This window comes from Mesoplodon mirus (genome assembly GCF_964341445.2).
Source record: "Mesoplodon mirus genome assembly, chromosome: 14".
Lineage (NCBI taxonomy): Eukaryota > Metazoa > Chordata > Mammalia > Artiodactyla > Ziphiidae > Mesoplodon > Mesoplodon mirus.
Window position 1 is genome coordinate 28,390,649 of NC_138990.1, and position 12,806 is coordinate 28,403,454.

A 12,806-nucleotide genomic window follows, 5' to 3' on the forward strand; every position below is an offset into this window, starting at 1 on the left:
TTTTCTGCGTGAGAAAATGAAAAGAAAATCAAGACTCCATTCAGAGACATACTAGCCAAACATTCTCACAACCGCAGCGAGTCTGGCTAATCTTCAGATTCTAAATGCTCAAAAGTGGCAAAACCTGATTTTCCTATTATCATTTTTTCCTTTATCCCATGTCTGTTTCATTGACTTGAAGTACTCATGTTCATTGACTTCAAGTACTCAGTTTCACAGTGTTCAAATAACCTGTAACTTGGATTCTAGATTTGGATTTATAAATAATTACTGTCTGTAGTATAGCAGAACAGCTGAGAGGGAGTATTTTTTGATCCTTATTTTCATCATTGTTTATTCCAGAGTTAAATCATTGATAACATAAAAGAACAAAATTTCAAAGACTGATGTGCTAGTAGGTGCTAGCTGGATGGTCTTAGCGGGGAAAAATGAGTTAAACATAAGATTTGGAATTATGCACTCCTGGATGTGAATTCTGATTCTGCCACTACATATGTGTGTGATTTTGGAACTTTTCCTTCATGACCCTGTACCTCAATTTTGTCTGTGGGAAGAAGGGTTTGTGAATATGTTACAAGGGGTTAGATGTGATGGAGCATGTTGGTCTCTGGTGCTACAGGAACCAACACTGGGGGATGTGAAGGGCCAGGTGGCCGAGAGACGGACAGGGCAGCCCCTGGGCAACCTCTCTCCATTCCTGTAGAAATGGTAATGGCTCCCTTTACGTGGGAGCCCTGGGAATTTTGTGTGTCTGAGGCAGCAGTAGATTCCTTATGACTTTTCTGGGAGCTAACATCTGTGTCCTTCTGCTGACACCTGCTCTTTCATTGTTTGGAAAGTTTTCCTTTCTACTTCATTCAGCATTTGATGATGAATGACTCCACCATGAGCAGGAACTGTAGTCCCTTTTTTCCACTTCTCCTCTGCACCGTCTCATTCAGGCACAGGAGGGTGCTTAGAAGCTGTTTTGGTTTGAATAAGAAAAGACTAAAGCTTTCTTGGTGCTGCTTCCTCTGACCACCCCTCCCCGACCCACACACTCGTCAACATTTGTCCCTCTGTGTCATCAGCGCGGCCTGTTTCTCTACCTCTTGGCAATCACTGGGTTTTGTGGTTATCTGTTGTCTGACACCCTCTGCTGGATTGGAGCTCCTGGGGAGCCAGAACTGCTCTTATTAGAGTCTGTGTCCCTTTCTTCCAGAAGTTTCCTTCTTCATAGTTGGCATCTCAAGTATTTGCTATTGAATTTTGGTGAACCAAAAGTCCAAAGGCTTAGGTTCAATAGATGATCTCTCAGAGTCTGAATTAGGCTCCCCAGTCCCTTGAAAACCCTTTCATTTTTAGTATCTTTTCCTTCTGGTTTTTCCATGTCCTGGAATGGAGGCTTAGCCTCAACCACTTTCCTAATGTAGCCACCACCCCACCTCGCCCTCTCTCCCCAGCAACAGACCGAGGCCTCAAAAGGGTTAACAGTCTACCCTGGGAAGGATGGGCATTTCCCTGGGGCAGAGAATTTGGGCAATGGTGGTCCAGCACATCTCATCACCAATGGCCCTCACTCCCTTCCTGTCACTTCAATCTTGGTGCAGAGGTGTGGCTGGTGGGGAACAGGCCCCAGTGGAATTCCCAGCATGCATTCCTTCTAAAGGGGAATTGTCCATCTCACAGCAACCTAGATTTTACTCTGAGATATCCAAGTAGACTCTGATCAGGTTCACCAGAGCTTCCTGAGGCATTGTGTCACTACTCTGCTATTTTGTGAAAATGGGGATGAAGCTGAGACCAGTTTGTAATTTTCTTATTGATTTGAGAGGACTGTTGAGTGGGTGAGCAAGGGAACTTTGGGGTCATTAAGTTAGCGCCCCCCCCCCTTGAATTTGGGGAAGCAATGTATTCCCTTGAAATAGTCATGATCATTAAATAAAAACCAACCTATATACAAGGGAGGTAAAAACTAATTTTGGAGATGCCATTTTATTGTTTTCACCAACTTTTACAATTCAACATCAGAGGCATGTCAGCAGTGCAGACAGATACAGTGTCAATTGGTGTATACCTAACTCTGCACATAATGATTTACAGCATTTAGAGAAGGAATTAGACTTTTGTTTAATTGAAAATGAAGTTTTGAGGCTTGCAATGTTTATAGCCTCATGAATCACTTTGTCATGATTGTCTTCTGATAAAGTAACTTATATTTAACTCATAATCCTAATAATTAGATTCAAAATCCTGTGGCTTGAAAAGGTACTTTTTCACAAGAAGGAATAAACACACACAGTCACTCTTAATCATTCACTGGCTCGTTCAACAAGCGTGTATCAAGCTTCGTGCCAGGCACTGTGCAAGTCTTTGAATTAGGTACAGTGGATAATAAAACAGGCATAATTCTTGCCCTTGTGTAGCTATTTAGTATAAAAGAAAGACATTAAATAAAACACAAATGGCTATATAAATAAAATTTGTGATAAAAATTCTATAAAGGGAAAATATATGCACTTAGAATGGTAGACACTAAACATGAATGTGAAAGTATCCAGGAGCAGATTTCAGGTAAGTAGTAAATAACTGGGCAAAAGGATGTTCCTTCCTTTTTGCTCTGTCATTTCCATGTTGTCAGTTCCATGTATGCATGAAACCCTTTTCACGTCTCTAGCACAGACCCCATCACATTGTATTCAGGTCACCTGTCTGTCCTTCAGTCTAGATCATGAACTCCTAGAACCAGGATAAGGAATGGGTTGTATTCATCATGAATTCAGCGAGTCTTATAGGCCCGGCCTGCAGAGCTGCCCAATTCAATGGACTGAAACTTAAAACTTTACGGGAATATTGAAATAAGTATGCCCAACCATACATAGAACAAGCATGCATCTAATCACAACATTAATTTTCCATCTTGGGTCACAGATTTGCCCATTTAGTCATGTTAAGTTCCTTGGAAAAGAACAGGGCTGTGTCCAGTGAAAGCCAAGGCTGCCATCATTATCCCAGCTTAAGAAACGATTGCCAGGGAGCTGACCACAGTGGACTGTGATGGCATTTTAGAGCCTGTACACCACTCATGCTTAATCTTTGGGGGGTCACTGAAGTTATCAAGGGGCATAGCTAATAGGAATCAAGGGAGTTGTTGTTGTAGTCACTCAACAGCTGGACTCAGATTTCTGAGCCTATCGTGTGGCCAGGCTACATCATTTCTGTTTCCTGATCTGCTGAATGAGAAGGGTGAGTAAATCATTTTCAAAGGCAGTTTAGTGTCATGAAAACGACTGGACTTGGCCTCGGAAAAGATGAATTCAAAGCCTCAGATCTATCCTATGTGAGCTCTGTAAACTTAACTGTTACTTTACCTTCCTGAGATTTAGTTATCTCGTCTGTCAAAGGAGGGTAGAAAATACATACTGTATGTACTATACAGTCTTTTTTTTTTTTGGTGAGAATCAGATGAAATAGTAAATTTAAAAGCATTTTGTTAATTGAACATAGGATATCAATTTCAAGATATTTTCCCCTACTCTCACGGAGAACCGTTCTCTTTTCTCTGCAACTAAATCATTTTTTTGAAATTCCCAATTCATAGTAAAGGGCCTGAAGAATAGCAGGTGCTAAATCACTGCTTGTTGCATGAGAGAATTCATAAAGAGCTCATGATACATTTGCAAAGCAGCTGTTTGGGATTAGTGGGAATTTCTGAGGCCCCATGAAGCTGCAGGGTTCAATCCACAGGTGAAAAACACGACTATGTGTCCTTGCTAACCATTCCAAAAACAACAGAGAGGGTGCCCACTCTGAGGCCGGAATCAGGGCCATTCATTTCAATCAAACCTGTGCTACAACAGCATGGTGGGACCCGGACTGTGCTGTGGAGAGTGAGAAGATTCTAGTACTGATTTCACTGCTTCCTTAGCTGTGAGATGATTGCCAAATTAAAACACAAAACTCACAAACTCTACAACTAACTCAGCATCCACAACCTAAATAACATTTCTGGACTGAATATTGATTCATTACACTATGTCATATGTACCTTTGGATTAGAGAACTGGAATGTTTGCAACTTAAAAAAAATGTTTTATAGTTAAATTACATTTTACTGAATATAACTAAAAGTTTTATGATAAAATATAGCTTACTCCTTATGTCATCTCATCTCATATTTAGAGAAAATTGTTTTCCATTTTTTAGCTTTTTCTGAAACTTCAGCAAATTTTTATATGCCTACTATCTTTTCATTAATCAGTCTTTGATGTTATCTATCTAATTCCTATTATGGCAGATGAAAATTTTATTCTCTTTACCATTTTATTTTCTTATATCATTCCCTCCCATTCTCTCCCCAATCATCTCAAATTGCAATTTTGAAAATTTTGTTTAAATCAATATTCAGTATTCTTATTGGACTATGCAATATTATTCATATCTGAGCTCTGTACTGTATTGTGATTACATTTCCTTTATGTTTTTCCTGAAGTTAACAACTGTTTATCATTTCTTTAGATTGTTATATGCTTTGCTCACTGTTTCCATATCTTCCTCTTTATACCATTCCTGCAAGGTCAGTCATATCAAGGAAGTTATGAGTTCATATTTTCTCTCTAGGAGTCCCTCCGGAAGAACTGCATTCTCTTTTTGTCAGATTGCTCTCTAGAAAAGCTGCACAAATCTTGTCCTGGGCTTCCCATCATAGTCATCCTCAGAACCCCCTTCTCTTGAGGAGGATTCTTGAGTTCTGAATCTCATGTTTTTTTTCTGTCTCCTTTACTTTTTTGGGGATATTTTCCAGATGCTTCATCAAGTTAAAAGTATGGCTGCCCTCTATGTCTGTGAACAGGTGTTAGCTTGGGATCTCCCTTCACCACCATTCTGGAGAACCATTTTTCTTCTCTCAGGTTGGATTTCCTCTTTTCTGTATCACATGTTTTCCTTTTTCTTGCTTCATTCCCTTGTTTCATTTTCTTCAACAATTTCCAGAGGAAGCAGCTATGGTGGGTACATTTTTTGAGACCTAGCATGTTTGGAAATGACTTTGATTATAAAAAAATCTAGGTTGGAAATAATTTTCCTTCAGAAATTCAAAGGGATTATTCATTGCTTTTTTGGGTTCCCTTTTCCTTTTGGGAAATCTGAAGCCATTCTGGTTTGCATCTGGGTGCAAACACTGGGTGCTTAGACAGGGTTTGTCAACTAGTGTGGCTGAGCATTTCTTGGAAAACCCTTGGTGTCAGTACTTCTAGGTATTTCTTCTTAGGCTGGCTGGGTGTTTTTGAGAAGACTTAGAATCTCCTGGCTGGAGAGGGAGGTCCAGCTCTCACAGACACACAGTCTTGAGGGAGAGCTGGGGTCTCAAAGGGTCGTATTCAGTAGGCTTCTCTCCACCAGATTTCTTGTTTTGTAAATGTGCCTCTGCCATCCCAAGATCCTCTCTTTTACCATCTTCAGAGAGTAAAATTCTCCAACCTTCCATGGAGGCAATAGAGCCGTTGCTCAGAGGCATGCGGAGGAGGATACAAGGTCCTGTGAGTTATTGAACCTTCTGAGGATTCTTGGTGTAGATTAATGTAGATTTTATCTTTCCTGGCTGCAGCCTCAGGATTTGGCTTTCTTGGATCTGCTAAGTCAGTTATTTCTCATCTGTTGGCTTTCCAGCTATCAAAATGTGGACTTCTCTCCTATTCTCCCCAATTTTGCAGGTTTATGTCTCTTAATATATATAAAACTAAATGTAGTTTTAGAGGAGGAATGGAAAAAGGCAGAAATAGATATGCATATGTTCAACTCACAATTTTTACTTACAAGACAATCATTTTTATGAGTGTCTTTTATCTAATTTCTTATTCTAAGAGCAATGATAACATCTGCTTAAAACATCTTCAGCTGTGAAGGTTTTGGGGGAGAAAAATAATGTACTCTACTGTAGCAATTTCCAAGAAGGCCAATCCTAGGACAGCAAAATAGAAACAGCTATCAGTTATTGAATTACCACGATAAGTCAAATGCTGTCTTAGCTGACTTACACATATTGTATGCAGTCCTCTGGATGTTCAGGTTTTTAAATTTGTTTCATTTTTTTTTTTCCATTGCAGATGAAGGATCAGGAAGGAAGAGCATTTAACAAAATTCACTTAGGACACTCAGTTGGTAAGAAGTGAGTTGGGTTGATATCCAGAACTCGATTCAAAGACTTCTTGGATTCCATCTGGCTTTTCCATGTGTTAATGAATGTATCGTATAGGTAACTAAGTAAAACAGTGCATTTGGGCTTCTCTGGTGGTTCAGTGGTTAAGAATCCTCCTTCCAATGCAGAGGACATGGGTTCGAGCCCTGGTCCAGGAAGATCCCAAATGCCATGGAGCAACAAAGCTTGGGCACCACAACTACTGAGCCTGAGCTCTAGAGCCTGCGAGCCACAACTACTGAAGCCCGTGTGTCTAGAGCTTGTGCTCTGCAACAAGATAAGCCACTGCAATGAGAAGCCCATGCACCACAATGGAGAGTAACCCCCGCTCGCCGCAACTAGAGAAAGCCCGCACACAGCAACGAAGACCCAACGCAGCCAAAAATAAATAAATAATGTAATTAATAAAAAAAAAAAGAGTGCATTAAGAGGAGCGATAAGAGAAAGATGACATCAAATAAGTAACTGACTTAGGATGTAACTGGAGCAAAGTCATGACCAGAATGAGGGAAAAGGGTGATGATGTCTTCCATCTGTGCCCAGAAAGAGAGTACCTTTCTAGTTCTGTTATATTAAACCTATCCTAAAGCCAGCACTGAATTAAAGTTCTTCAGTGACAGGTGAACTTTGAAGAAAAAGCTCTTAAAACCAGTTGTTTTTAAACATCCATAAAACAGGTTGACTTTCCCCGAAGCTCCTGAGGATGAAATCAGTACCTGCTGATTACTTCACTGGGAGCAAATGAACTTTATATTTAACAGACTGTGGCCGACATGAGCACCACTTGGTCTGACTCAGTGAAGAACAGAATTCAACTTAGGCTATCTTTACTGACTGTTAACAAAGTTACCTCAGTACATGGAAAATGTACTCTTGTTTTTCCTTTGGTTTCCTGACTCGCTGCCATTCAGGACAAAAACCCTGGAGTGTAGGAGTTGTAGTATGGAGTCTGCCATTGGATAGAGCTTATTTTGAGTTCCTATTTGACTGTTTCCAAGGAATTAACCTTGAGAAAATTATTGACCTTCTTCCCTTTGTTTATTTCCTCATCAGAAAAAAATGGTCAAGTTAGCATTATTTTATACATGGGCTTGTTTTGAGGATTAGGTTTTTTGCAAAGTGCTTGGTATAATACCCTGCTTTATAATAGTATTATTTGTATTTATTCTTTTAGTAATTTATTATTCAATGTATGATGGGTAAGGTGATAGAAGCTGACTATTCAAAGAAGAATAAGACTAATTTCAAGCATGTAGAGAAGCTTGTGGACGAGATGAAATAGAAATAGCTCATTGTAATAGTTTCTGGGAAACTTATCTCTACTAACAACTTACAGTGCTATCTATAGGCCACTAACCTCTTTCACATTTATATATTCAGCCTAGAACTTCCCTCTAAAAGGAAAGCTCCAGCTCTACATATCCAAATCCCTACTCACAGCTGGATCTCTCAAGGACATCTCAAAAGCAACATACCAGATAGCATATTTATAATCTCTTCTAGACCTGGTCCCCTTATACCTTTCCTGTCTTCATGATACAGGCACTACCTCCCAGTTGTAAAAGCTAGGAATCTAGGAATTAACCTTGAAATATTTTGATTTATTATTCACTCATATCTAATTATAAAAATAGTCCGAATTTAATTCCAAATCATACTCAAAATCTATTCATTAATTTTTGTCTATTGCCAATTCCCTGATAAAAGTTTCCCATCTCACCTGTATTTCTATTAGAACGAGTGTACCAGCGTCTTACCATGGTACCCTCTAACTCATTTTCTGTGTTGCAGCATAAAAACTCTTCTGTGTTTTTCCACTGCTTTTAAGAAAGAAACCAAATTTCTTAACAGTGGGTCTGGCCCTGCTGACTCTGTTGCTGCCCATCCTCTGAGTCTCATTCTCCATTTTCTTCCCTCTTTGCTGCTCTGAGCTCCTTTCAGTTATGCTAATGTGCTGGGTCCTTCTCACCACAGGGTCTTTGAACAAACCATTTCGACTTTTGGGGAAGATCTTGACCTGCTACATTGTCTAATTAACTCTACTTCATCTTCAGACAGCAGCTCAAGTGTCATTTTCTCAGAAAAATACTTCCTAGACTTCCTATGCTTGTCATAAGGTGTCCTAGAAAATTTATTTTTCTTCAGAGCGTTTATCTATATGAAAGATAATCACCTATTTCCTACTATGAATATTTGATTAACCTATCTCACCAGTCAATGGAGGCAGAATGTTTTATTCACTGTTATATTCCTAGAGGTGAGGACAGAGGCTAACACAAATTAAGTGCTCAATAAATATTTATGCCATGAGTGCATGGACTGTGACATCCACGAGAGGTAGGGCTGAGCTTACTTCCTTCACTGTATACATAGCCCAGCACAGTTAGGTGCTCAGTAAATATGTGCTTAAGTGGATGAATGAGGGAAAGATTAAGTGAAAGAATGGAATGCTTTGGTAGAGACAACGTTGGGCCACATAGGGAAGTGACCCAGCTGAGAGGAGAGGAGAAAGCCAGCAGGATGCCTCTCCAGAGGTGAGGCTAACAGATCAGCTGGTGCCTGGAGCACACCAAGAAAGAGAAGAGGAGACAAGAACAAAGGAGACATGGGGGATCCTGAAGACCCCCGCTTGGTCAGGGAGGAGGGTGTGAGAAAGGGAAGGTGTCGACAAGCCTGCTTCAAGGAGGACCCAGAAGAAATGAAAATCAATCCTCCATGAGAAGGTCTGATGACAGCAAGGATGAGTCAGAAAGGAAACGGGCAGCAGTAACCTCCTCTGTGCATGGATGACACACCTCTGAGCTCTGAGCTCCTGGGTATTATATCAAAACAGAGATTAGACTGAGCTGAGAATGGGGCCAAGACCGGGACCGAAATGAGAAGGGGAGTTGTAACTGAGCTAATGTGATTAGTGTGAATGGGTAAATATGAATGGGTAGAAAGAAGGACAGGCCTCAGGCTTATAAGATCAAGACAGAACTTGGTGCCAAATACGCATAAGTGTTTAATACCCATTTCAGCCTGGGCAGTCAAAACAAGAGTCAGAAAGCCAACTTCCCTGGCACCCTCTGGGATGGGCTGGAAGTCCAGTTCACCCTCAGAGCTGCCCTCGACAAAGGCTGAGAAGCCCAGCATGGTGTCCTGCCCACACAGATGCAGGAAGCCTTGTCCTCACAGGACATCCATCCTTTCCTCCTCCCAGGTCTGCCTCCTATTCTATGGGGCCACTGTCCATGCTGGTCAAAGGTACCAACAGGTCAGGGATGAGACAGCTGATGCTCCTTCCATTGCTGGTGCCTGCTGGCTGACCTCTCAGTTGCCCTTTCTGTTACCGAGTCCAAACTCATTCTGCTTACCATAGGACAATAAATCAGGAGACGAAGTGTTGATGCAAGGACTAATGACTTTATTCAGAAAGCCAGAGACGGAGAAGATGGTGGACCACTCTCCCAAAGAGCCATCTCACCCGTCAGGATTCAGGCTTCTTTTATACGACAAGGGGACGTGGTGTGGTTGCTTGTTGCCAATGTCATGGTGTCAGAATCCTTTGTTCTTGAAGCTGTCCATGCGGGTCAAGTCACAATGTTCCTGTAAACTCCAGCAAGACAAATGTTATTCTCTGTTCTGCAACTTTTTAATCTCTAAATGAATGGAAAAGTGTTATACCCTTAAAGGGTAGAGCCTCATGAATGGACTGTCCTTTATATTTCAGTCTATAGGCAACATTCTTAACTCAAAGCAATAGAATACAAATGTTAAAATAAAAGAAACAGATCTAATATGGAGTCAGATTTGTTTTTCCCTATTACATTTCCTCTGCCTTCCAGATTTCCGCTGGCACAACACTCAAGCAGCCATGGCCCTTCTGTGCCCCATCAGGATCCCCCAGTGGCCCTGGGGTGGGGGAGCATCACCTTTTTTTGTCCCACCACACAGTCTACAAATAGGCCTGCCTTGTGTCCTTAATGTCTCAATCTTTAACCACAGAGATTTTACTCCGTTCTTTCAGTTTTTAGCACACAGCTCCTTTTCCAAGGATCCAGATGTGAGTTCGTGGCATATGGACCTGAGAAGAATGAATGGTAGCTAGTGAGTTTGACTCAGAATTGCTCCTCTCTTCCATTCGGGGGTGTCTTTCTCGTATTAGGATTATAAACTCATCTTCACTTGAAATTAATTCTTCCCCAGGCAGTTGTCTTTATTGCTAACAGAGCCTTTACACTCTGTCCAGGTGTGATTGGATTCAAAGACACATGCAGTTTCAACTGCAAATAAAATGTGCATGATGCTTTTGGTAATGACTTAATTCAATGCAGGAGGAGGAAATACACTCATTTTTTAAGGGGAATTCAAGCACACTATTTTACAGGTCTATCATGTTTTATAGCATGTAAAGCCCTATCTATATATCTACATCACTATCTATAACTATACCTCTACCTCTACCTCTACCTATATCTACAACTATACCTATACCTATACCTATATCTATCTATATCAGATATATATATATATATATATATATATATATATATATAATGTCACCTATATATATATATATATATATATATATATATATGTCACCTTTAAAAGGGTGTCCCTGTACTTCAGCAGAGGGACTCTCTTAAACATACAGGCCACAGCAAGAGATGTCTCTATGTCAGAATCACCAGTGGTTTTCCATTTCTCTTGGAATAAAGCACAAAATCTTTGTACCTGCCTAAGAGGCTCTCTATAATCTGGCCTCGGTTACCTCTCGGCCTCACCAAACATTATGGTCCCTTCTCTCTAAGCCAACTGGACTGTTTTCAGTTCCTTTATGAAGCCTGCTGTCAGCTGGCTGCTTCCTGGAATGTTCCTCCACACTTGAATTCTTCCTGTTCACTCTTAGAAAGGCCTTCACTAGGTCAAGTATCTCTCTTCCACATTCTTCTAGAACCCTCTAGTTTCTTTTGTCACTTTATACAGTTGTAAACTGATTCTATACTATTTGTCATTGTTTGCTTAGCATTCAATTTCACTGCCATCCTCTAAGTCCCAGGAAGTGGGGATCAAGAATGTTTTTAGATTCCTAAGACCTAGGAAGACACTTGACACAAAGTTGGGATTCAAAGAATATTTCCTGACTGGTTTTCTGCCTTACCCCTTGTCAGCCCCTGCTGACTCTGAGTGACAGATTCTCCAGCCAGCCCCTGGGAAGATTTGCTTCTTTGTTGCATTGACTCAGCATCTGACCCCTGTGGACCTCTGCCTTCACCTTAGTTTAACTTCCTGGGTTTAACCACCGGCCCACGCTCTCCATGATGCTTGGGCTTCCCAGCCCTGTCTTCATCTTTGCTTTGCTCCTACGTGTGGGGACCTCACATGTTTCTGAGCTAGATAAGGCATTGGGTACCACTCCTCCTCCTGGGTTACTAGCATTTCCTTCTCACCATTTCTCTCTGATCTGTATCTTGAGAGGTAGAGAGATGGACAGCAGCTTAAGATTCCCTTGGCCAAGAAAGTTAACTTAGAAAAAGGTCCTGGTTTGAGGTAGAGCTGCTGAAATTTCCAACATCACTGAGTAGATATTAAAATATTTTAAACATGTATCTTGGACATCCAACCATTGTCCATCAGATAAGACTTGTCCTGAGTTAGGGGCGTGGGGTAAAAAGTGAGGGACGTACAAAGTGTTGTGACAACCAGAAATAGTAACCACCATGGGCTTTATGTATGTCATCTAATTTCCTCCTCATGAAAGATGAGGGATTATTACTCTCATTTTATAGTTCCTCAGGCTTAGGAAGAATGTGGGACTTTGCCAAGATTACGTTTCCAGTGAGAGGCGGAGCCGGTGCACACTCACATCCACTGCATTTAATTCAGATCCTCCCACCTGTAAAGGTGAGTGGTGGAAGAACACAGGGCCTCAGGCCCAGGCCACTGACTTAACAGGCTCCCAATCCTGTCCCATCACAGGGCTGTGTGCTCAGCCTCGTCCGTCAGTGACGACGTGCAAATTAAAACCACAGTGAAAGCACCAGGGTGGAGAGAAAACGCTTCTAACAAAATCCAGTACCTCAGACCTCGTGGAGCAGTGGTGTCTGTCTTACCAGCTGGCTGGGTGCACGTTGGCACGATCACTGGAGGGCTTTCTGGAATTTTCTAGAAAGCTGATGAGGCAACTCCTTTCTGGGTACCTGCCCAGAAACTGGTGCACATGTCCAAGGAAACAGGAACAAAGATGTTCACAGAAGCACGTGACACACTGGGAGTGCTGTGTGCATCAGTAAAGCTGCGTGGACCTCAGCTATGCATGTCAGCGTGGGTGGCACTCAATAATATACTGCCGAGGGCTTCCCTGGTTGCGCAGTGGTTGAGAGTCCACCTGCTGATGCAGGGGACATGGGTTCGTGCCCCAGTCCGGGAAGATCCCATATGCCGCAGAGCGGCTGGGCCTGTGAGCCATGGCTGCTGAGCCTGCACATCCGGAGCCTGTGCTCTGCAATGGGAGAGGCCACAACAGTGAGGGGCCCGCATACCGCAAAACAAACAAACAAACAAACAAACAAATAAATAAATAAAATACTGCCGAGTGGAAAAAGGTATAATAGTATAGTTCCCACTTAAGCAGATGAAAAATTAATGT